Below are 25748 nucleotides of genomic sequence, written 5' to 3' on the forward strand. Positions count from 1 at the left end.
GTCCACTGTTTGCAGCAAATTGACTCAGTCTATAACTCCTAAACTCCCAGCTGGATTGTGTGCCTCTCCAGGTTCTGCCATGCATTTTTGGTGCACACAAAAATGCATATTTTCAGTTAAAAATATATTGTACAAAAATGTGGGTTTTGCTAGTGAACGAACCAAAAGGCATTGAAAAAAGTATCTCTTGTGTAAAAAAAGTTTATTATACATAGGTGCACACAAAATGTATATAAAATTGAGCAAGTGGGTCAGAAAAGGACTTCAGAAGAAGGGATGGTCAAATCTTTCAGTTTTGGCTTTTCATTTTTCCGTTTTTAAGTTCAGTTCTTCACACTTCAATCTGTGATTTTTTTTTAAGTCCTCAAGGAATTTCATCAGCATTTTAATATACATTTCCCCTAATAGACACGTGCTTGTATGCATTTTTGCCTAATATATTCATTTTTCCAAAGCAATATTTCCTAATAGAATGCTGTTTTCACTGACATATACATTGCATGCACATTTTACCCTAGTATATGAATTTTCATGCACCTTACTTGGCTGGAGAACAGCATTGCAAAATTCAGGAAAGTGTGCATTTCAAAAGATGGCTGTGATTTGGTTTGCATCTTGTTTAGAAAAGTATGAATCAGTATGCCTTTAGTTGTGAACAGAATCAAATTCTTTTCCCATTTCTAGTTCAATGACAGACTGGCTTTATGAATGAATGGCAATGAAACTGGAAAGGGATGGAATTAACAACTCAGTCCATCCCTAAATAAAATCTATATTTTCCGTACCACTTTTCATTGGGCTTTTCTGTGGAACCAGAATCAGATAAATCAGACATTCAGGCTTAGCTTGAGAAAGCTACAGTGCATGTTCATGCTAACCTGTTGGCTGATCATGTGCACAGCTGACACCACCCTGCGTAGACTGAACTGGGAGACACCAGACCTAGCCCAGGTCTGGCACTGAAGAATTTTAGGTCTGTGTTTTAATATGTGAGGAAGAAGAGGATGCTACATCTCTCCCCCCCGACTTCCCCCTCTTTCTATCCTGAGAACAGGAGGGTTCCTGCTGAATGCTGTTTCACAATCTCCTTGACTGCAGAGAATTCACTCCAGTTCAAAGCTGTTTCACTGGTGCATACCCTGCATCAGAGGTGAATTTAGGGCAGCACGACTGGTTCAACTGCACTGGGTGCTAAGCTTAAGGGGTGCTGCAGGGCACTGACATAGTGAATTGAGCAGAATGGAAGACGGTGTGTGTGTGTGTGTGTGTGTGTTGGCCTTGTGCTGGAATTTTTGTACTGCTGAAATTTGAAAGACCAAAGTCTGCCCCTTGCCTGAATGGAAGGAGCAGCCTGTAGACCTCAGGATTGATCTTTTACCCACCTTTTGGTGAGCAGAGCATTGGTGAGCAGAGCAGTTGGTGAGCATTCAGCCCTGCTGGGGTCTACTTCCTCAGCAGATTCCTTGTGGGAGGCATGCAGGCAAAGAATATATTTGCAGCTTTCCCACCCAAAGCTCCACCTCCTGACTGCTCCAGATTGCTCCAGGTAGGCCAGCATGGGGTGACTTGGGGCTGTCACCACCTGAATTGTCTGAAGCTCAGATCCTCTCAAATTGGCCCAATTCAGTTTGAAAAGTGAGCATCAGCTGAATTCGGTGCATAATCCTACTGATCACACTAATGTCTATAGGCACATTCATTAGAATATGAAAAAGCATTGCTGGATCAGCCTGTCTCCCACAGTAGCCCAGCAGGTATTCCAAAAAGCCCACAACAGGAAGTGAATACAATGCAGTCTTTTACTGAGGTTTCCAGTGACAGATTCTCAGGGGCACTTTGTCAAAATAATGCCCTTAGGGTTGATGCCAGTTTATGATATGACTGGTAGAGCATGATGTTGAATTCCACCCATGAACATCTGAAGAATGGTAAACAGCAAATTCATCTCAACAACAATGAAGTTGACTCTTCACCATTATTTTTAGCTGAAGCACAATGGATATTCATTTCAATTAGTAACTCTTTATCCCTGATGGTTTTTGTTATGGTCTGCTTTGTTAAACTTACTAATGCATGTGCTATTGATTTCAAAAACATCACGTAATCAAAAGGCCATGACATTGCTATGATCCTAACCTGCACTGTCCCAGGGGGAATATGATATACTGTTAGAATACAGCGCAGAGTCTGGTGGGCAAGTGCTGGGCACTCAAGTGCCCATTTGCCCTGGAAAAGGGACAAATCCATCACTGCCACCAGATTAATCAGAAGAAATATGAAGACTGTCAATGAAAGATGCAATGAGAAAAGTTATTTGGCTTCCAGCTTGATGTTTTGTGAGCTGCTGACCTTTCCTGCACTATTAAACGCATCTTCTTGACTAATAGAAGATCGTTTCTCTGGCACAGGCGGATGGCGATAGGCTCCAGAAATTTTTGCAGACTTTAGTGGGGAGGGGGGGGGATGCTCGCAGCACTAGGACAAGAGAGCTTCAAAGAGCCAGACTTGAAACTGACTTATCTGTCATTAGAATTATGTGTGCTGTATATTCAGTGGCAAGAACAGAATCCAAGAACAGAAACCTGAGGAGAGTATGATCTTATAGGCATAACATACATTTCACAGATGGAGGTTGGGAGTAAGGGGAGGATTAAAGCAGAGCCTGCCTTGCTTCAGACATCTTTTTCTCTGATGTGGAGATTAATCCCAGTGTTTGGTGGGGAGGGAGGGGAAGTATCTTGTGAAGTGATTCTCCATTTCCTAGATTTCAGAGCAAAACATTGTGCTTTCAATGTGGCTTTTTAAAAAGTGTTTTTAAGTTTTCCTGATCAGAGTTCTTGGGGTCTTTTCCTAAACACTGGTACCAGTAGGTTTGTTTGCAATCAAGATGTGGATGAAGCAGGTATTACAGTTTTCTTTATGGGGTGTATGCACTGGCGGAGAAAGGTGTTGGGAGGAGCGCACCGCCCCCGGCAGCGCAATCCCAATAGGGTGCCATCGCGGCTGCCCCCCACCCGTGCTGGGCGCCATGCCCCTGCAGGTGGCGTACCCCACTCCCAGGACGCACACCATACCCCCAGGATGCACACCAGCCCCTCCCCTGCCTGCTCTCCACCCCCCGGTGCTGGAGTATGAAGCTCCACCACTGGGTGTATGCAAGGCCAACTCACCCATGAGGCCCACCCTGCCTTGGGCGACAGGATCCAGGGAAGCAGCAGACGTTTTTCTTTGTGAATAGTTGCTTGTCATATTGGTCAAAATACACTTCACTTTAAAGAGGTGGGACCAAGAAAGTGAAGGAAGAAAGTGAGGGTGAAAAGGGACCCACTGATTCCCTGTGCCCACAGCCCCCCCCAAAAACCAGGAGTTGGAGCTTCATACAACCACACATGCATTCACCCATGTTATTACACACAAATTAGTTGTGTGCCAAGGCTCAGGGCCCCGCAGTTCCCTGTTGTTGTTGTTGCTGTTGTTTAGTCGTTTAGTCGTGTCCGACTCTTCGTGACCCCATGGACCAGAGAACGCCAGGCACCTCTGTCCTCCACTGCCTCCCACAGTTTGGTCAAACTCATGCTGGTAACCTCGAAAACACTATCCAACCATCTCGTCCTCTGCCGTCCCCTTCTCCTTGTGCCCTCCATCTTTCCCAACATCAGGGTCTTCTCCAGGGAGTCTTCTCTTCTCATGAGGTGGCCAAAGTACTGGAGCCTCAGCTTCACAATCTGTCCTTCCAGTGAGCACTCAGGGTTGATTTCCTTCAGTATGGAGAGGTTTGATCTTCTTGCAGTCCATGGGACTCTCAAGAGTCTCCTCCAGCACCATAATTCAAAAGCATCAATTCTTCGGCGATCAGCCTTCTTTATGGTCCAGCTCTCACTTCCATACATCACTACTGGGAAAACCATAGCTTTAACTATACGAACCTTTGTTGGCAAGGTGATGTCTCAAGATGCTGTCTAGGCTTGTCATTGCCCTTCTCCCAAGAAGCAGGCGTCTTTTAATTTCGTGGCTGCTGTCACCATCTGCAGTGATCATTGAGCCCAAGAAAGTAAAATCTCTTACTACCTCCATTTCTTCCCCTTCTATTTGCCAGGAGGTGATGGGACCAGTGGCCATGATCTTTGTTTTTTTGATGTTGAGCTTCAGACCATATTTTGCGCTCTCCTCTTTCACCCTCATTAAAAGGTTCTTTAATTCCTCCTCACTTTCTGCCATCAAGGTTGTGTCATCTGCATATCTGAGATTGTTGATATTTCTTCCGGCAATCTTAATTCCGGCTAGGGATTCATCCAGCCCAGCCTTTCGCATGATAAATTCTGCATATAAGTTAAATAAGCAGGGAGACAAAATACAGCCTTGTCGTACTCCTTTCCCAATTTTGAACCAATCAGTTGTTCCATATCCAGTTCTAACTGTAGCTTCTTGTCCCACATAGAGATTTCTCAGGAGACAGATGAGGTGATCTGGCACTCCCATTTCTTTAAGAACTTGCCATAGTTTGCCATGGTCGACACAGTCAAAGGCTTTTGCATAGTCATTGAAGCAGAAGTAGATGTCTTTCTGGAACTCTCTAGCTTTCTCCATAATCCAGCGCATGTTTGCAATTTGGTCTCTGGTTCCTCTGCCTCTTCTAAATCCAGCTTGCACTTCTGGGAGTTCTCGGTCCACATACTGCTTGAGCCTTCCTTGTAGAATTTTAAGCATAACCTTGCTAGCGTGTGAAATGAGTGCAATTGTGCGGTAGTTGGAGCATTCTTTGGCACTGCCCTTCTTTGGGATTGGGATGTAGACTGATCTTCTCCAATCTTCTGGCCACTGCTGAGTTTTCCAAACTTGCTGGCATATTGAGTGTAGCACCTTAACAGCATCATCTTTTAAAATTTTAAATAGTTCAGCTGGAATACCATCACTTCCACTGGCCTTGTTATTTGCAGTGCTTTCTAAGGCCCATTTGACTTCACTTTCCAGGATGTCTGGCTCAAGGTCAGCAACCACACTACCTGGGGTATACGAGACATCCATTTCTTTCTGGTGTCTTCTGCTTCTGTTAGGTCCTTTCCACTTTTGTCCTTTATTATGGAAATCTTTGTACAAAATGTTCCTTTCATATCTCCAATTTTCTTGAACAGATCTCTGGTTCTTCCCATTCTATTGCTTTCCTCTATTTCTTTGCATTGCTCGTTTAAGAAGGTCTTCTTGTCTCTCCTTGCTATTCTTTGGAAATCTGCATTCAATTTCCTGTATCTTTCACCATCTCCCTCGCATTTTGCTTGCCTTCTCTCCCCCGCTATTTGTAAGGCCTCATTGGACAGCCACTTGGCTTTCTTGCATTTCCTTTTCATTGGGATGGTTTTCGTTGCTGCCTCCTGTATAATGTTACGAGCCTCCATCCATAGTTCTTCAGGCATTCTGTCCACCAAATCTAAATCCTTAAACCTGTTCCTCACTTCCACTGTGTATTCATAAGGGATTTGACTTAGATTGTATCTTACCGGCCCAGTGGTTTTTCCTACTTTCTTCAGTTTAAGCTTGAATTTTGCTATAAGAAGCTGATGATCTGAGCCACAGTCAGCTCCAGCTCTTGTTTTTGCTGACTGTATAGAGCTTCTCCATCTTTGGCTGCAGAGAATATAATCAATCTGATTTCGATGCTGCCCATCTGGTGATGTCCATGTGTAGAGTCGTCTCTTGTGTTGTTGGAAAAGCGTGTTTGTGATGACCAACTTGTTCTCTTGGCAGAACTCTATTAGCGTTTGCCCTGCTTCGTTTTGATCTCCAAGGCCAAACTTGCCAGTTGTTCCTTTTATCTCTTGACTCCCTACTTTAGCATTCCAATCCCCTATAATGAGAAGAACATCCTTCTTTGGTGTCACTTCTATAAGGTCTTGTAAGTCTTCATAGAATTGGTCAATTTCAGTTTCTTCAGCACAAGTAGTTGGTGCATAAACTTGGATTACTGTGATGTTAAAAGGTCTGCCTTGGATTCGTATCGAGATCATTCTATCATTTTTGAGATTGCATCCCAGTATAGCTTTCGCCACTCTTTTGTTGACTATGAGGGCCACTCCATTTCTTTTACGGGTTTCTTGCCCACAGTAGTAGATATTATGGTCATCCGAACTGAATTCACCTATTCCCGTCCATTTTAGTTCACTGATGCCCAGGATGTCAATATTTATTCTTGCCATCTCATTTTTGACCACCTCCAACTTACCCAGGTTCATGGTTCTTAGATTCCAGGTTCCTATGCAATATTTTTCTTTACAGCATTGGACTTTCCTTTCGCTTCCAGGCATATCCGCAACTGAGCGTCCTTTCAGCTTTGGCCCAGCCGCTTCATCAGCTCTGGATCTACTTGTACTTGCCCTCCGCTCTTCCCCAGTAGCATGTTGGACGCCTTCCGACCTGAGGGGCTCATCTTCCAGCGTCATATCTTTTATATGCCTGTTGTCTTTGTCCATGGAGTTTTCTTGGCAGGGATACTGGAGTGGCTTGCCGGTTCCTCCTCTAGGTGGATCACGTTTGGTCAAAACTCTCCACTATGACCTGTTCATCTTGGGTGCCCTGCTCGGCATAGTTCATAGCTTCTCTGAGTTCTTCAAGCCCCTTCGCCACGGCAAGGCAGTGATCCATGAAGGGGCCGCAGTTCCCTAGTGATTAATAAACACATGGACATAAGTATTTAGGTTTGTGGGATAAAGAAGGCCACAACTTTATTGGTTACAGATGTGAGCGGTTTGGCTTAGCCTTAGGCACTGGGTGAAGCCAGGCTATATCTTGACTCCCGCCTGTCCGCAGGGAGTCCAACTAAGGGTAAACCACAAATAGGGGGAGCCTTATGACTTACATCAAATAGGGGGTCCCCGTTGGGGTCATGGCATGGCCCTGGCCCACATCTGGGCATCAGACAGGATCCACACCCCTGGATCCCTTTAACAGGATACCCTTATCAAGGAGGAGCAGCTGGAGGCTGCAGTCTTCCCTCCATTAAACAAAGGCTTACCCAATACCTAACTGCCACTCAAGCCCAAATGGCTCGCCGCCAACACCCTCACACCTACAACCAATTTTTGATGCCCTCTGCAATGCCATTCAGCCAGATATTTTTTCCAACATTGGAAAGGTGTACTCCATCATTACAGAACATGGCCTCTTGGTCGAAAGTGTTGGCACCCTGCTCTATTGATGGCAACTGTGTCACAGCAATCATGCCAGCAACATATCTCCAATAGCTGGGACCAGATTATGGTTAAGTCTGGGTACAGGGCAGCAAGCTTATTAAAGTTCTCTTTAATGTTCGAGGTTAGGTCAATGTGTTTCCTTAGAACCAAGTCGTTTTTGCCCAATTGAATGACCAATGTGTCAAGGGGGCCATGCAACGCAGCTCTAGTTGTCATGATGGGCATGAATCCATGCCATTTCATTCCACATCTTGTGAGCCAGGAGACCCTGACATTCCAAGGGAGTGCTTCCTTTGCCACTAGCGATGGCCCCGATGGACTATGCTGTGTCCCACATCACAGGCAGGGTTGTCTGAAAAATGGAGGAGTGACAGAGTGTGGTTATTGTGGGTTATTGTGGATGTATCTTCTATACGCATTAGAACTCTAACGTCCCTTATCTTTAATCCTATCTGTAGGAAGACCCCAGTGGGTGGCCATCATGGCGGCCCCAATCCTAAAGAAATGAGCTGCAAAATCCATGGCTGGGAGGCCGCAGGCCTTTATAGCTTTATGTATCACATAGGTAAATTGATGTCCAGCCTGGCAGGAACCGATTAGTTAAACTCGTAAAGTTCTTTTAATCTGCATCTTGTCTTTTCTCCTCTGAGTCTTCTTTCTCTTCAAGAGCTTGCTCCCCTCCTTCTCCTGATGTCAGAAGTCTCTTCCCTCCTATTTGTTTCCAATATTTTCTCCGAAACTTTTCCGCATCTGATGAGTCCCTACATCTTTGTTTCTTTCCTTTATATGTAAATGAAATTCCTTCGGGAAATTCCCATCTAAATGGTATAGCATTACACTTTAGGACATCTTTCAAAAATTTGCAGTTAGATTTTTTTTTTAAAAAAACAATCTAATTGGTATTTCCTTTAGAATTATAATCTTTTGATTGTCAATCTGGAGTTGTCTTTGGTAATACATCTGCAACACTCTGTCTTTTACTGGCCTTGAGTTGAAGACCACTAGACAGTGTCCTGGAATTTTTTTTTTGGCCTTCATGTAGCTGCACTTTACTCTGAAGGCCTTGTCAGTTATCATATTTAAATCTGCTTCCTGCAATTCAGTTAGGTTCACCAACTCTTTGATTATCCTTTCTCGTATAGTCTCCTCAGAATTCTCAGGAATCCTGGGAAAGTACAAAGTAGGCTCCTTTTGTTGTAATTCCAGCAATGCAATCGAGTCCCAGACCGTGTCTGGAGCCGCTCGGGCCTCAATTGATTCTTCTCTCAACTTTTCATGTTCTTTTCTCAATTCTTTACCTTCAGCCTGTGTTTTCTTTACCAATTCTTTGAGCCCCTGTGATTTCATCTTCAACTCTTGTATTGATTTTTCTAATTCTGAGGTCTTGGTTGTTAATTCTTTCATCTGTCCTGTTAGGTGTGCCACCTGTTTGATATTCTGCTCCATTTTTTTTCTTCCAGCATTTTGGCATTAGTTTTTACCTACTTTTTAAAATCCATAATGAGTTCTGCTATGTCTACTTTACCTTCTCTCTCCAGAAGAGAATCTGTGATGGCCTGGGAATCCGATTCAGAGGCTGAACTGGAGGAATCCCAGCCTGCACAGGAGTCCCCGCCTCCAGGGCCGGCTGAACTGGGGCAGGGCCTTGATTCTGAAGTGCCTGCACCTGTGCCGGATCCTCAGGAGCAGGCACCAGGTGAGTCCACTCTGGCTCCAGAGGTGGTTGAGGACTCAGTGCCTACAGGTGAGTCTCCCCCTGGGCTCAGTAACCCTTCGGCCTCTCCTGAACTGCAGAGGCTCAGGGCAGAGAGGCGAAGGGAACTGGTTTCTCCCAGGAGGAGTGCTCGCCTTAAGGCCAGGAGAGGCGGGTCTCCTGGGGGCTGGGGCCGTCCCTGGCCTCAGAGAAGATAAAGGCCAGTCAGCCCGGTCCCAGGTTGCGGGAGCAACGTCGTTGTTGAGTACCTGTTCCTGCCCGGACCCAGATCTGACCCTCCAGTGTTCCTGTCCCTGCTCGGCTTCCGGCTTCGGACCTCGCCACGCTCCTTGTGAACTGTTTCCAGGCTAGTGACCCAGGACTGGACTTTGACTACGCCAACGGTAACCTTCCCCCCGGGGCCAGCACAGAATCCCTCCTTGCCTGAGATTGGGATGTGGTTGTTGTTACAGTCGTAGTTGCTGTCTTTCTTAATGAGCTGACCATTTCTCCCCTCTGTATTTCAATTTTCAATTTTTTATAATTATAATTATTTGTCAGGGACGTGGCTGAATTGAATGCCAGCAAAGAGTCAGACTCAGGAGATAAAAGATTGCCAGTACAAAGAGAGACAGAGTCCAGCTCTGGATACTATAGATCGCAGACAGAGCAGAAGGAGATAGGAAACTCTTGGTAAAGGGGGTTTGAGTCTAACTCAGATAGAGCAGATACAGGCAGCTTGCAAGAAGGGGAAGAGATAGATGGCAGTGGGAAGGTTTCTAGGCAACCAGCAGAGAGACAGTGGACAGTGAGTGATTCTTTTGAGAGCGGGGAGTATTTCCACCCTCCTACTCCTCGTTCTTGGAGAGTTGAAAAAGTCAGAATGCAATGGAAGTGCAGAAAGGGGAGGGCTGGGTTTTGGTGTCCTTCCTGCTGTGACAAGGGGGGGGGGGAAGACTCAGAGTGACCAACTCATTGCAATGGTGGCAAGCTGGGAGCCATGCTCTGGATGTAATTTGTAAATAAACATATCATAAAACTGCCAAAGAGTCATTAATTCTTATCAAAGCTTGCTTGCCTGCCTCAGATCATTACATTATTTTCCAATCCAGTTGGGGTTGCCCTTTTCTTTTGTATTGAAGACTTAAATTGGATAGTATATTAGCTATGTGCAATTACCTTCCTTTGCAACCAGATTACCTTCCTCCTCTCCCAATGTTTAAAATTGTCTAAAATAATCTCCTCTTTGTTTTGTCTATCTTATATGCTTATTCTGCTCTGTGAGTTTTTCCCAAAACAAAGTCTTAATGTCCGGAGATCACTGACCTTGTAATACAATGCCTTCAAGGCTTACCAGTTATTTTTCACGTGTTTTTCTCTCTTTTGTCTTTTAATAATAACCCTAAAGATTAAAAATCCCAAACTGAACAAAAAGAATAATAATAATATTACTTCTACCACTGTCTTCAGGTGCTTCTTTTATGTTAATCCCCACAAACCTTCAGAGAGAATAAAACCCAAATCACGTAAAAAGAAAGATGAAAGAAAGGGGGAGGGGGATCAAGGGGAAAGGGATCTAATTAAATAAGAAGGTAAGATAAAAATAGGATGATTTTTTGCCAAAGGTCTTAATCCATCTGATCTTAAACCATAAGAAACAAATAATTAAAAAGGGTACCAACAGTCTTAATCCAAGAGGGTTTAAATTCAAGTTCCCAAGTAGTGTCTCAGCAAAGTAAAAAGGAAAAGGGGGGATGGGACAGAAAGAAGATCCAATTGTTTAAGTTACAAAGATTTAAGGGTAGCAATGTTCAATCACTGAAGTTATAACTCAAATCAGGTCGGTTCATCTTCTATTATAAAAAATATTTTAAGATTAAAAAAAATACAAAAACAAAAATAGGACAAAAATATCCCCAGGCGATATCTATATCCAAATAAAATTAAAACCATCACCATCCAAATTTAATCTATTCGTATATCTTCACATCCATAAAGTTTCATTCATAGGTTAAGAAGAAGAAAAAATCATTCACTCAGTTCCCTTGTAGATTGTTCCCATGCAGATAAAGAAACCCCACATCCGGACCTCCTTTTTACACCCCAAGCATCTGCCATATTAATCAAGAGAAAACCAATTAGCAAAGTCAACAGTTCCCTTTGAAACTTGTTCATTATTGCTTTAAAATATCAGAAAAGTTACCGTTTGGATGAACGGAGCTTGAAGCTTCCTGTCATGGATCTGTGATGGAGTCATGCGCTTTCAGCTCAATCCCGCCCCCCGCTCTTTTTGGAATGACAGGAGCGCTTGCAGGAGAGCTCGCAGTTTGCACTACTGAATCTGGGGCTTCTTTGGTGGTGCATGGTGCCTTTGTGCTTCCCCCAGACCTCTTGTGACAAGCGAGCCATTCATGGAGAGCAAAGCTCGCCATCCGCTGCCATTCCATGGTAACCTGAAAGTCTAATTTTTGTGATGTTTTCAAGTCACTTCTGGGTTCAGTGTGATACACGCATGCACAGTTGCACACATATCGGGTGTTCCCTCCTCTCTTACACACACACACACACACCATACACACTCTCACATACTCCACACCCTCCCTCCCACCCTTTCTGCATAGGTTTGCCAACTTATTTTCTGGCAGATTCCAATAAAGACTGTTTCATTGCAGCAAATGGGGCAGCACACCACAACCCCTGTCTACCTTTACCTGTCTGCCTTCTTACTTCCAACCAGTCCAGCTGGTGCCATCAATGCTTGCCAGCTTCCTCCTCCTTCATCATAGTGTTGCCCTTTTAGAACTCAGCAGGAAAGGGAGCGGGGACAAAATTAGAATTAATTGACCCTCCCTGCCATTGGGTCTGGCTCCACCTACTGTTGGCCTCCCTGTCTTCTGAGCTATCAGTGCCAAAGGGCACCACCCACCACCTGCAAGTACCTGTGCCTTTAATAGCTAAGTGCGTCAACATTCTGAAATTCAAGGGATGAATCTTTTTGCTCGCGGCATACGTCTGTATTGCAGAGACTGGCATTGAATCTCTGCCCTCCCCTTTCCTTTTAGACCTCTGCTGTGAAATTCAAAATGGACTGCATCAGAACTGTGAAGCTAAAAGGCCACGAGCGAGTCACCACTATCCCCCCCACCCCACTTTAAGAAAAGACATCAAAGCAACTCTAAAAAGCAATTTTCTATTGGCTTGAATAAATCCTCGAGCAGCCAAATAACTGTGTGATAATGGAGGCATTGGAGAGGGTTAAACACTACACTGCAGTGGCCTTGGAATAAAGCCACAGCAGGGGTATAGCTTAACAAGATTTAATTGGACAGTGGGTGCAGATAAATAGGAAACATAGACTGTATGGGTCAGAGCTTCTGTTGCTAAAAATACAGCATGGAGGCTATTGTTGAGGGCTCCTAACAAGGTCTTTTTGAACTTTAGAACTCCCTTTTGCAGAATGCGTTTCCAGTACCTTGTGTCTTACATATATTCAATTTTACTGATTTGAACACTAACATAAATGAGAGTAACTTTAGGAGGCCACCCCATATCCTGAAAATGAATGCTGCAGGACTGCTAACATAATTTGCCAAATGGAGTCTTGGGGGTAAAATTAAAATTAAAAGGTAGTAAGCTAATGTTGAACACTGGTTCTGTGTGGCAATCAAATCAAATCTTTATTTAACTGAATTACAGCAACACATATGCAAACTAGTTTTCTTTTTTCCTTTTAAGTACTGGAAGCACCACAATGTTACATCCTTAAGGTATGTTACTCAATGTTACTAATTGAGTTGCCATCTCAATTAGTACATTGGGTAAGCAAGGTATTTTGAACTGAACTGTATATTTAGACCTCATGGCATGGCCCTTCCTGGTACCAATGCTGTAACTAACTAACTAACTAACTAACTAACTAACTAACTAACTAACTAACTATCCCTTTCCTTCAAAAGAAAAAGACTACCAAATAACTAAAATATCACCTTTATGCAGCAATCTGGGAAGCCAGATAGTGTGCGTACAGGTTTATCACTTCAGTGAGAACCAAGCCTCATGGCTAAAAATCTGTATGCAATTACAGATGCTTAAAAAAAATGCCTTGGTCAGATTATCATTCTCCTAATTAGACACATGTGATGGCAATCAATTAGCAACAATGACATAAAAGCCGATAGAAAGGATGCGAGTCTGATTAGGGATTTCTAATTCGTCATGTGTGTTCAGAGGCTCTAGGTGGTAGGAGTGGGAATCCTATTAAGGAAAACAGTGTTTTATTATTTAAATCATTTCATTGGATTATTTTCTCTTCCAATGTTCATTAAACATGGCATGAAAGCAACTATCCTGCGTGTTAAGATGTTTATTAGTTACATATGTGATTCATTGTCAATTAACATGAATAGAGAAACAAACAGGTAATTTGGAGGTGTTGGCTAGATGCCGGGTCCAGTGCTTAAGGCATATGGTAAGGGCAATTTAAATAACCCCAGAGCTAATACAAAAAAAAAAAAAACAACACAAAAACCCCACTCCTGCCCTCAGTGACAAAAGCAGCAAACTTAGCTTTGCTCGAAATGTTACATAGTTCAGGTTGCTATGCCCAGGCACATAAAACTGTTCAATAATTAGGCACCATGTTCCCTTTCATGCACCGTACTGCTGTTTATAGCCACAATTAAGGGAAGTACTCCCAACAGCCTAACCTTCCATACATCCCAGCTGTAACCTATGAAGCATTTTTACCTATTCTGCTTTCTAACAGAAAACCAAGCTGGACACCAAGATGATTAATCACTTTTGGGGAGAATATTTCATTGCAACTGGTGCAGATGAACTTCAAGTATAATAGTACCATTTTCTAATTACTCAGCTATGGAAAAACTCAATATTGCCTATGTGATCCCACCCACTCAGTTTTATGATTTTTCTGTCTGTTGTAGCAACTACAATTGGCTGTGCTAGATGCTGCATGGTTTTTAGTTGCATTTTTACAGACTTGCTGTGGTTCATGGACAATGTGCAGCCCATGGTTTGGGAACCCCTGTGCTATGACTCTCTAGAGAAACATAGCTTTTACATTTCTAGGCACCCTTGTGTTTAATAAACATAATAAACTGAGGAACCATGTATTTCTTGCCTTTCCCAACCCTTGCCATTTATAGTCTCTGGTACATTAAATCTACAGCAGTTTGTATTAAGTAAATTGATATAGGCTCACAGTCTATAGCATTATCTATCTTCAAAGTGCACTCAGTACTGAACCCTGGTTTTGTACAGTCACTATGTTCCCTTTCAAACATTTTAATGAATGTGCCTGTGCAAGTTCATTAAAGCATCTTTGAACAGCTCTCATGCATATAACTGCATGCATGGTGATAGTTCCAGTTAACTTATTCAATGTCCCACAGGCATATGGTGTGTCCAATTTGCTCCTGCTCTCTCTGCTTGTGGTATGTTATATTGGACCAGATCATGTTGTTGGTTGTTAGAAAACAGAGCATTCTGCCCCAGTGATATGATGGTTCTTTGTATTTGTTTTGGCAAGGGAACTGGGCATAACACTCCTTGGGGTTCCTTCTGTTGCAAAGACTCTACAAATTAGAAGTTATGTTGCAGGAAATACAGGCTCTGGAAGTACACAGGAACATTTGATGGTCTATGTGGTAGTGCCCATACCTGTCTCCATTGAAGCTAAGTCTCATCTGGAACCCATCAGAGTTATACTGGATACTGGCAATATAATCTGCATGTCTGTTCAGCAGTTTCTCAACAGTCCCAGCAGGGAAGCCTGACTTTTGACTTTGTGATGAAGCAGGAATCAGCACCTATGCAAACATCACTCATGAAATAAACTGGGGATGGGGAAGCTCAGGGCCTTGGACCAAATGTGGCCCTTGGAGGATCTTTATTTGTCCCCTGGCACTCTCCCCAGGCCACAAACCTTCCTTAACCATACTCCTTCTCTTGTGATCACACCTTTCACCATCCCTACTTTATACCCTCCTTGGGTGTTTTTGCCTAGTTGGACTATGTCTTTAAACTCTGATAATGCCTCTTGGTCATCTGGGTGGAAAACAGAGATGGGTGCGTGAATGTGTGCAGAAACTAGTCTACTCTACTAAGGTAAAAAACAAAAAACCACCCATTAATTACTTCATTCACTTTTACCTCTGGCCCCATCCACCACTAGGCTGTGGCTCCTGGAAGGCTATCCAGATGGGGATGTGATCTCCATCCCTGAGACAGACCAAGGTACATGGCACACCTTTCTTATGGTTTTGTTGTAAAGGAGTATTCAATCTGTGCTTTATACCACCAAACTGCAATAGTCCTACCCAACCCCCCCAACCCCCTTTCATCTTGACAGGTATGACCTTTCCAGTGGCCAATGTTTTTGGAAGTTAACCATTCCGTCCAGGGGTGTAAATGTAGAAAACTGAAAGTATGTAGGAATAAATGGGCAAGCAGTCAAATATGAAATATGAAAAGGTCAAATTGTAACTTCACTGCGTGTGCAATTTGAGAGCCACTGCATATGCTACATCAGAAATGTAAATTCTCACTCCTGAACAATTGATTTAGAGGGAGAAACACAAATGAGACATCAATCAATCATGCTGACAGCAAGAACATTTTTTTTTTACAAGGACAAATATGAAAGGCAGCATATATCCACATTGCACAGTCTTGGGAATCTGGAGTTGCTGGATCCCATTCCATTTTCTGTCACTGAGTACATGGGTGCCCACCACCCAGGGGGATGACAATGAAAGATAGATATTTTAATGAAGATTTTAAACTTTAAGCCTATTTCAAAAATGTATTTTTATGCTTTAGCTGTGTTTTATAATTGAAAAAGTGCACTTTGAGTTACCACTCGCTTTAACAAAACCTGAAAGCATAGTTTAGATTTAAATATATATATATATATATTATATTGAATTTACATACCACCCTTCATCTGAGGATCACAGGGGAGTTTAAAAAAAACAAAACAGAGAAAGACATAACATAGTAACAAACAAAAATAAAATATCTTCCCAATTTAAAAGGCCATAGATTAGTAGTAGTAGTAGTAGTAGTAGTAGTAGTAGTAAAGTTCATATAAGCACTGAAGAATGGAGTATCTGAAAGTAGCTGATAATAACATAAAGGAAGATGTTGAACATAACCATATAACATAGCCACAGACGGCATCTGCTACAGTTTGTCCTGTACAGTCTATATCTGTGTACTTGATGAATGACCACCAGTTTGTCATGAAAGTCTCTCTGGTTTTGGGGTTGTTTCTCCTCTCACCTCTAGCCACACAAACATTTTTGCATCAGTTTTCTGGAAAGTGCTCTCCCCCAAATTACCTTAAAACGCTTTTGTTCATTTAATTTTTACAAGTAACTCACATTCATCCCTCACTGTCAAATGCAGTGATTTTTTTTTAAAAAAAATGTTTTTCTAGGGGTCTTTTAGCTTTACATGACTTTGCTTATATGCACAGTGGTCAGGAATGTAGCTCCTGTGTAAGTTGCGAGTTACCTGCATTTCATACTTACCCATGGAAAGGGACAATGATAATAAACCTGTTCACACATGGTGACATGGTGGCAGGCTTTGTCCCTTCCTCTATGAGCATTCATTTAAAACAGGCCAGTAGTGGTCCAGGCATTATGGACTTGCTTGCCTGGTGTCAGAGACAGGCAGGACTCTGAGGGATGTGTAGAAGAGGCAAGGGGCCTGGAAGAGTATCTAGGGGAAGGGGCCAGCAATTTCTGAGGTTCTGTGCGTTGGGGTGAGGCTCATGAGGCAGGAGTTGGGGTTGGGGGAAGAGGTAGGGGAGGAGTTGAAGGAAGAGTCCGGAGGGGAAGAAGAAGAAGAAGAAGAAGAAGAAGAAGAAGAAGAAGAAGAAGAAGAAGAAGAAGAAGAGTAGTAGTTTGGATTTGATATCCCACCTTTCACTCCCTTTAAGGAGTCTCAAAGCGGCTAACATTCTCCTTTCTCTTCCTCCACCACAACAAACACTCTGTGAGGTGTGTGGGGCTGAGAGACTTCAAAGAAGTGTGACTGACCCAAGGTCACCCAGCAGCTGCATGTGGAGGAGCGGAGACGCGAACCCGGTTTCCCAGATTACGAGACTACCGCTCTTAACCACTACACCACACTGGATCCCTGAGAGAGTTGGGCCATCCATTAGGATAGGGTGGCCATATTTCAAAAAGTGAAAATCCGGATGGCGAAATCTCCATGGTATGCTACTACTCGTAATAAAACATTAAATCTTAATAAGCTTCCCTATACAGGGCTGCCTTCCAATGTGTCCTTAATGTTATATAATTACACATCTTCTTAACATCTGAGGGAAGGGGGTGGTACCACTACCAAGAAGGCAATCTTCTAATGACAGTGGTGGGTGCAGCCAGAAACAAACATGAGTGATGTCTGTAAAGTTTACCTTTGTATGGTATGCGAGTTTCTACATACAGACTCTGCTTTGAATCCAGCTAAGCAAGCAGGATAGGAGTTCAAGGTCACATTTTAGCCACACAAAAGCATTAGGGTTATGAAACAGGAGCAGTGAGGGATGAGGCCTGAGGAGAGGTGTGTGGCATGGGAAGAATTCTGAAAGACAGAGCAGCCAGGTAGCACTTTTACCAGAATCATAGAATTGTATTGAACAGCAGTAGACACAATTTAGTTTGCTAGAGGTGCTTGCCAATGGGTCTGTGAGCCTCTTTGAATCTAAGGAGCAATGGAATCAGTAAGTTATACTACTTAAAAAAGGGAAATGGAAAGTGGGATCAAATAAAATGGGGGGGAAAATCATTGAAAATATTGAATGAATTAATGGATTTATAGGGACAGATGCTAGACACATGCTGTCTGTCAACCGCTATAAGTCATCATTTGTGATTTCAAAGTCATTATGGCAGATGGCTTATGGAAGTTGAGGAGATTCAGAACTGAACAGCATCCTGAACCAGATGGTGTTCATCCTAGATTTCCTTGCAAGGCCAAGGACACCTCTTATTACAAAATGCAAGAAACCTGCATTGTGCCAAATATGTATTCTTTCTCATCACTAGGAGACTCCTCCATGCATCCGGTAAAATGGGATCTAGCCCACAAACAACTTGTTTTTCTTTATACACACAAATACATATTGCTCTTCACTGCCTCAAAGCAGCTTTCCACAATGAATTATACAAATATACAAAATTGAAAACATTATTTTAGGCAACAATAAAATTATTAATATTCCAGGTGCTGCAGGATTCTTTTCTTTCTTATATAATAAAATAATAAATCTGCAATAGTCCTAAAATATGGTTTCCTAATAATTAAACTGGGAGGCCAAAGGCAATCCCAGAAACACTTTGTCCCAGAAACAAGTAAAACTTGAACCTGAAACTAACTTTTTCAACTGATAATAGAAATGTGAGGAGACAACATTATAATGTACTAAGATATTTTTCTATACCCCTTTACCTGATTGCTTCCTTAGATCTTAGCTTCTGCTGGCCCTGACCCCTCCAATCGTTGATTGCTGTCCCAGATCCTTGCTTTTTGCCTAGCCTTAGTAACACACCTACCTTCAGGCCCTTTGACCTACTATCTGTTCCAGAATGCCAATCCAGCCTGCTTTGGGCCACAGTGGAACCTGAGCCCTCCAAGACCTGATGGATCTTCTGATCTCAGAACACCCTAGCCATCTGATACTGTATTTTAAATCAAGCAAAAGTCCTACAATTTGTCAGCACTGTTTTATTGCAGGGGCCACCAGCCACCAAACTTTTCTTAGCCTCATGGGCTCATGTGGATATTTGAGTGAGTGCCATGCATGCTGTTTTCTTTTCTCTTCCCCCAGATAAGTCCCCTCTAGCATCCTGCCCCACAGAGAGAAATTTTCCATTCCCAAGAAATCTTGGTAAAAGTTAGATCTGGTAGAATTTCTCTGAGCCTTGAAAAACAAAGATGAAAGAGGAAGTGGGAAAGAGCATCACTCTTCAGACTTCCTTCATCTCTGTGTACCCTTCAAAGAAGAAAAAATATGTGACCAAGAGGACAGTGAGTAAGGGAACTTAGAGGTTTTGTGGGCACAGGAACTGGACCCAAAGCTGTACCCAAAAATCATAGACGCTGAAATTTGGGAAGCCATTTTACCAAACATTTCCAGGGGAGGGCAAACATTCTCCAACTATGTCAAGAGAAGCTTCAGAAAATTGTTGTTGTTGTTGTTGTTAGTCAGAAATTTCTACTCTGAAAAATGTCGGTTCAGTCCTAGCAGAGATATGAGAAGCTAAAAGGATAATTCACCAGGTATTAGTTCTGCAGCATAAGCTAACTGGATTAGGTGAATAAAATCAAATGCCAAACAAATGCACAGAAAGAAACTTTGATTGCAACCGTTTCTGTTGGGCTGGGCATGTAAGACCAACCATGAGCCAAGACATTAAATAAAGCTCTTCTACTAATTGTGGGCCTCGTGTTTTATTCATTCTGAGGCAGCAGAGAGGCAGCAATAACAACAGAACCAGGAAAAGGTCACCCATTGCATCAAGGCGCCCCAGGAGTGCTGGAACGTAACAGCAATCATGTCAACACTAAAATTATATAGTGTTCTAGTCAAAGGCTGGAGCTTATTAAGCTTCTTTACCAGCGGAGGGCTGGTAAAAGATACAACTTGAGGCAAAACAGACTGCCAGGATTTAATCCCATCAGCTGCATATAAATCAGTTTTAAAAAGCTTCACTTGGCTTTGCTAACATACTCCAGTGCCTTCAGCTGATGCCTCTGATGCTCGTCGTCTTGTCATTTATATGAGCAGGGGAAAGTAAACTGCATTTCCTAGTGCTCCTGCTGATTTTCCCCTTCAATATCTTTTTTTCCTTTCATGTTGAGTCAAAAGATCTCAATGGAAAACTTCGAGCTCATTTGTGGTGGGGAATATGTATGTGCTGATCCCAGAAACTGAAGAGCACATGAGAGGGGTGGTTGAAGGGTTCATTGGCAGAGCAGACTTTCTATTGGGGGCAGGGCAGGAGTAGTTTCTGACCATTACATTCCCTTTAAGAATGATTTCAAATTCATTACAACAGTGCCCATACCCCTTCCTGAGCACTGTCAAATTCCAATTTATGTCAGTTTCACATGGGTTCATTCATAAAGCCAATCTGTCTCATTTCCACATTAATCTGTGGATATATATTTTTTTTAAAAAAAATCCACACAAACATTCACATTCAAATATGCATTTTATCTCAACATTGTTATGCATTTCTTATGTGTGGTTCTATAGTCTCTGGGGTTGACCCGGGAAGGTAGATCAGATCTCCAACGTTGGAGTATCTCTCTCTGTTGCTGCTGGCTACTTGGGCGTCCAACTAGCATCTCATCCCATAGCCCAGAGGTCAGCAAACTTTTTCATCAGGGGGCTGGTCCACTGACCGCCCAGAGGAGCCCGAGCTTCCTGCAGCCAATCTGAAGCCAAGCCAGCATTGATGCCCTCCCAGAAGCCATGCCAGTGTCACGGAAGTCAGTCCCCACATGCCGAGACATCCACAGCATGTGGGGGCTGGCCGAGTGGGCGGCAGGGTCCGTGGGATGGATTTATGAGCCTGGGGGGCTGCATCCGGCCCCTGGACTGTAGTTTGCTGACCCCTGCCAAAACCCTTTGGTAGGGCCAAAAAGAGTGATTGCTGGAGGTGTGCCAGAAAGGACCTAAAGTAATCCTGGTCCCCTGACAGTTCACCTGAAGTAGGGGGGAAATTAGACATGCTTATGAGCATGACTCCATTTCTTTCAGGATTTTAATTCAAGCCAATTATTTTTCCACCAGCTCCATGCTCAGTTGTAGATAATCTTGTTATCTGGAAATACAGCAGTTAGGCTTATTGTTATGCCAGTGGAACAAATAAGAGATTGCCCATGGAAGTAACACAGCAGGGAGAGTAGAGCTGGATGAGCTATCAAAACTAGAATCGATCCAATCCTTCCCCACCCTCGCGTTTCTGAAAGCAATAAGAGAAACTGAGCTGAAAAATTGATTCTGAACCTTCAGGGTTGGAGGAATTCCTCATGGGTGATATTCTCCATCAGTTTTGAAGTGCTAGAAGGGTGTCTCCCCACCTCCACTAAAATAATCTCTAATAGCTAGGGTTGCAACCCATTTCCCTTTACAGGCAGTGGTAAAATCAAGGCCAAGTTGAAAGCTTTGTTAAGAAGTACTGATATGGCATTTTCACATCTGTATACAGCCACTCTGTTTCCTTCCTTTGTTATGTTGCAAAGACATACATGGCTCACCCTTAGAATCATAGAAGTGATTCCAACCAATCTAGGATTGTGTACTAGAAGGCCTAGTTTCACGGCACTTAAGCAGCCAGTCATATTTTGCATTTTGCTAACACTGGGTAAGGACAAATGAATCCTATTTGGAATGAGTGAAATGCTTTCTATATGAGACACAGAGATAATCCTAGCCAATGAGGAGTCTTGAGTGCATACTTTTGTAATTCTTTTACAATGAACCACATTCTTAAAAAGAAAGAAAAAAGGGACATTAAGTAGCCTAATGTTTCAGCGTCATACATTTTCATATGCAACATCTCACTGTTCAAATGTTGCTTGTTTTTCAAGTTTCTAAATCCATTACAAGCAAAAGTAACCATCAGTTTCTAGGGGCTCCTTCAGACAACCAATTTATTGAGCATTCATCCTGATTTGCTTCTGGGAACAAAGGGAAAGAGTGAAAAGAAATACCCTACATACATTTTGCTCTGGTGCAATGAGTGATTGGGGGAAAATTCAACCCTCTTTGCATTTTCATGAGAAATGATGTATTTCACACTTTTTGAACCAATATGTCAACTAGAAGACAGTAATTAAAATTAGCAATGTAGTTTTCTAACCAAAATATATGTACAAAAATAATATGTTAAGGGAAAGTGCACATTAAATAGCATCTATTTATGAGAATAACATACAAAAAGGTATTGTATTAGGGAAAGTTGCTTGTAAAATGTGCATGTTAGGGGAAATTACATACAAAATGTGTGTGTATTAGGAAATAAAGGTAAAGGTAAAGAGACCCCTGACCATTAGGTCCAGTCGTGACTGACTCTGGGGTTGCAGCACTCATCTCGCTTTATTGGCCGAGGGAGCCGGCGTACAGCTTCCGGGTCATGTGGCCAGCATGACTAAGCCGCTTCTGGTGAACCAAAGTAGCACATGGAAACGCTGTTTACCTTCCCGCTAGAGCGGTACCTATTTATCTACTTGCACTTTGACGTGCTTTTGAACTGCTAGGTTGGCAGGAGCTGGGACTGAGCAATGGGAGCTCAGCCCATCGCGGGGATTCGAACCGCTGACCTTCTGATCAGCAAGTCCTAGGCTCTGTGGTTTAACCCACAGCGCCACCTGCGTCCCTATATTAGGAAATATTATATAATATTAGGAAATATTCACACCTAAATCATGATGAATTATCTTGCAGTTTTTTTAAAATCACATACTGATATTTCAATAGAGAATAAAAATCAAAACTGGAAAAATGAGATGCTGAGAAAAATCAAAGGTGATAGATTTGTTCATCCCTCTTTGCATGCCATGATTCCTTGCAGCCTCTCCTAGTTGCTCCCTCATTGACTGTCATTGCTAAGGTGTTGACTCTGCACAAGTCTCTATGAACTGCAAAAAAGCAAGGTGTGGAGCTTGTATAACTATGAATATTAGGAAATGTTGCTTACAAAACTGTGTATATTAAGAGAAATTTGCACTAAAATGCCTGTGAATTTTTATGAGTTGTTGTTGTTGTTAAGCAAATTGCTGCAGAAAATTGGATCTAAGGTTGGAATAATAAGAAACTGGAAGGAACCAAAACTGATTCATCTACCCTATAGCTGCCTTTAGCCCTACCTATACTACTATCAGGAGCCTCCCTTAGACATTGCCCCCAAGAGAGAGCATTGCCACTCTTGACAGAAAAAAGGTTCCTCATCCTTGCTGCGCAAACACAGTACTAATGTAGGAGGACTGGTGCTGAAGCCTGACCACAGTGCTCTCTCTCTCTCTTTCACACACTCCAGTGGCTAGGGATGAATTCATAATTTGTGGTTCATTTCAGTTTAATTTTTTCAGTCTTTTCTACAGTTCTCCAAATTTCAACATCAATCTGCAATGCTGTTGTTTTTTTAACATCCTCATGAAAATTCATTATCATTTTAGTGCTAATTTCTCCTAATATACACAGTCTTGTTTGCTTTTTTGTCTAATATGCAAAGCCATTTTCTCTAATATAACATACAGTGGTACCTCGGGTTACAGATGCTTCAGGTTACAGACCCCACTAACCCAGAAATAGTACCTTGGGTTAAGAACTTTACTTCAGGATGAGAACAGATATCACACGGCGGCGGCGTGGCAAGCAGGGGGAGGCCCCATTGGCTAAAGTGGTACCTCAGGTTAAGAACAGTTTCAGGTTAAGAATGGATCTCCAGAACAAATTAAGTTCTTAACCCGAGGTACCACTGTACTTTTGCATTGTTGTACCTATTACTTGGCTGGAGAACTGCACTGTAAAATTCAGATAACCACAAGTTTGAAAGGGCAACTGTGTTTTGGTTCTTGTATTGTTTTGGAAAGTACAAATTTAGACGGTTCACCTTTAAATGTGAACTGACTCAGGTTACTCCCTCAACCTTTTCCTGAGTCCAGCAGTAATCTAGATGCAAAGTTGGAGATTGCAGAGGCACCAGCTAAGTAGCCTGAACAGGTCCAGGTCTCTTGGCCCACTGCTGGAGAACAAGATACCACTGTAACTGAGGCTGAAGACAGAAATCTCCAAAGGAACCTCCTTAGATACCAGATTCTCAATGGCATCTTCCCCTGAGGCTAAGGCAGAAGTGAGGCAATTGCCTCAGGTTGCAGTATCTACAAGGACAGCAGATCCTGACGGACATCTTTATTCCCCCCTTGTTCCTGAAGTAAATCTGCACTCACCCCTTCTTCCCTGGCAAGGAGTGAGGTATCATTACGAACTTCACCTCAACTGCTAAAATGTCTTTGGCCAGCCCTGGACTAAGGATTGGAATGCCTCCTGCTGCCACACCACCACTCCAGCAGCACAAGAAACACACCAGGGGAAGAGTTCCTGTTTTCAGGTCAGAGGTTTGGCTCCTTAAGGTTCTGAAGTTGTCCACGATGGGGTGGAGCATGGTGGAAGGAGAATGGTGACAGAGGCTTAAAAAGACTTGTTCTGCTTTCAACCCATGTTGGGGCAAGTTGCTCAGTGGATGTTATCCATAGCCCTGCCTCACTCTTCTAGTCAGCCCTGCCTCACTCTCCCCCTTTCTTGCCATATTCTTTATGTGATCCACCTTTGGACTGGAGCACAGCAATGCTCCATCCACACTGCTGTTTGTTCTGCTGCTTTCCCCAGGAAAACCCACTGTTTACCACTGAATCAGAACAAATGCCAATCGGTTTTTCGGAATATTCATGCTATGCTCTGATTCAGCGGTAACAGTGAGTTTCCCCAGGGAAAGCAGTGGGACAAACAAAAAACCTCTTGGACCCTTGCTTTATAGATACAGGACAAACAGAAGTGTGGACGAGCCCCCTGTAGTTTCAAACCTTCCTCTCCCTCACTTCCTTTCCATAGTCTTCTGATTCCCAAGATGGATCTCTGAATATTAATTAAGCAGTGCATTGTTTTCCTCACATCTGTGTTTTATTCCTGCAACAAAACTAGCCCTAAGGTAATACATTTTTAAATGATTCATTTCCCATAATCTGTGTACTTTTCCCTCTCTCTTTCTTACACAGCTTCTTATACCCGGTTTAAGGAAAAAAGTGATTAAGTGATTGTTCCAGAAAGCGGCAACATAAAAGCTTGCTCCTCTCACATAATTTTGCCAAATCAGTACAAATTAAATTTTCAAACACTTTTGAAGCAATGTGTGTATTAGTCCAGAATACACCTGAAATCAATGCAGGTTAATTTCATTCCCAAAAAATGAAAATTCCATTTATTAGCAGGGAGAGAGAAAACACACCTTCTCACGGTGTTTAATAGGCACCTCGGAAGCAATTACAAGTCTCTACTTGCACCAGTTCAAATTCTCTGTGCAACATAAACACTGCCTGCCAATTTAATGCGACAGCATCCAAGAATCTGGTAGGGAAATGGACAGGACTCCTTGAAAACTATCCTAATCATGATGCTAATGAGGGAAAGGCAGAGAAGAATCCCCGATAAGCATCACAGTGGCTGTCTCTTTGCATCTACCATTTTCTTTTATTTCCCTTCAGGATTCATGGTAGCTTAGCAACCGCTGCAGGCCTGATAGCCTTAATGGGTCCAAAAATGAGACACTTGGAAATCTATTGCTCAAGGCCTGGTGCTTAGAGTAATGACACTCTTTGATGGTGGCTCTCACACCACAGAGATATGGCTGGATTAACTGCTTTCCTAGCATGATCTATCAATATATATATATATATATATATATATATATATATATATATATATATGCTTTCGTAGATTTTCACGGGTACAGGAATGCAGGTTTTGGTGTCCTCGGGTGTCTTCCCGTGTAAAAGTTGGGGTGTCTAGGCGACGTTTCGACGAGGTCTCACTCGTCATCTTCAGGCTGGTGCTTTCGGCTTCTTGTTACTGGAACAGAGCAGGATCTCAGTGTTTGAGTTCCTATAAATACTGTTGAGGGGGTGTGGTGTATAGCCTCCAATGTTCTGGGCAGAGAGGAAGTTCCCAGGCTAGTGTGCCTTTTCTTCTTTTGTTCCTTAATTACTTGAGGGATATCTTGAGTGATTTCTTGAGTGATATCCTGAGTACCACTTAGGTGGGTCATTAGGTG

This window comes from Podarcis melisellensis (assembly GCF_964234715.1).
Source record: "Podarcis melisellensis genome assembly, chromosome: Z".
In the NCBI taxonomy this organism is placed as follows: domain Eukaryota; kingdom Metazoa; phylum Chordata; class Lepidosauria; order Squamata; family Lacertidae; genus Podarcis; species Podarcis melisellensis.